Genomic DNA, 1,421 nt, shown 5'->3' with positions numbered 1-1,421 from the left:
ACACAGAAATGCAGTTTAGAAACTATTTAGGAAGTGAACAAGAGGAAACCCTGTGTGTGTTTGTGTGTGTGTGTGTGTGTGTGTGTGTGTGTGGGAGGGGGGTAACCCTAAGGTGGATTTTCACACACAGTACAAAGGAAGTGGTTTTAAAAGCCGCTCGACTCAACGCTGACTTCAGCACTGACAGCGTGAAAATAATGATTTATGATGTGAACAGACAGAACTGAGACGTGATCATGTGCAGAGGACATGTCCCCGTCCATCCTCCATCCATAATGGCTCCTACACCCTTGCATGGCTCTCTGCCTCTGCTCCTGCCCTGCTGTTGCCATAGCGACCGCTCGGGTACAGACTCAAAACAACTTACTGACAAAAACCTACATTTTACCTTTGGATGTTAACTGCTCCAAATGAGCCTGAGATGGGTGGAACAGCAGCCGTCTGTTGCTCTGCATGTTTTTCTGCTTAGTTAAAGACAATAAAGTCTGAAACAGGGAGGTTTGGACGCTGCACAGATTTCTGCCTTGATGCATTTTGCAATTATAATTGTTGTATCTGGACAGTGATGTGTTCCCAATGTGTAATGTTCCTGCACTGAAAACACATGAGGCCATTTTGTGTGATTTAGTTGTTCATTAATTCATAGTTTGCTTAACTGTGTGATGGTGGTACGAGTGTGTGTGTGTGTGTGTGTGTGTGTGTGTTGTGTGTGCATACTCCTAAACAGACTTTGGTTTAGACTGTTGTTACAGAGGCATGATTCACTTGAGAAAAATAAAAAAGCTTTTAATGAAAAAAAAATTGCTCTTGTTTTTTGAATAAATTAGGTAATTATCTTAAGATACAGAGAAAAATTCAAGAGCAAAAAAATCTGTTCTTGTTTGTCTGTACTGAGAGATTATCATCTCAAAATTTGAAGAAAAGTTTTTATTTAAAAAATCTGCTATGCTTTTCCTTAATTAACAAGATAATTGACTCAGAATTCTGATGTAAGTTTTCATGGGAAAAAATTCCGGTCTTGTTTTTCTGAATTTACAAGGTAATTATTCTAAAATTCAGAGATTAAAAATAGAGAGTAAAAATTTTCTGTTCTGTTTTTCCTAAATTAGGGAAACAATTATCTCAGAATTCTGACAAAAGTTTCATAGAAATTATTTCAAAAATTGGACCAAAGTTTATATGAAAAAAATCTGCTCTGTTTTTTCCTTAATTGAATTTTGACAAAAGTTTTCATGGAAAAAATTTTTGGTCTTGATTTTCCGAATTAAGGAAATCACTGTCTCGAAAAAAATATCTGAGAACAGTTTTTAAAAAAAAAAAAAAAAAATCAAATGAATAAATAAATAACATAAAAATACTCTGTTTTCTGATTAAACAAGATTATTAACCCAAAATTCTGAGAAAAGTTTTTATAAAATTTT

Source organism: Epinephelus fuscoguttatus, linkage group LG11 (assembly GCF_011397635.1).
Source record: "Epinephelus fuscoguttatus linkage group LG11, E.fuscoguttatus.final_Chr_v1".
NCBI classification, from domain to species: domain Eukaryota; kingdom Metazoa; phylum Chordata; class Actinopteri; order Perciformes; family Serranidae; genus Epinephelus; species Epinephelus fuscoguttatus.
Note: the sequence above shows the minus strand (reverse complement) of the source record.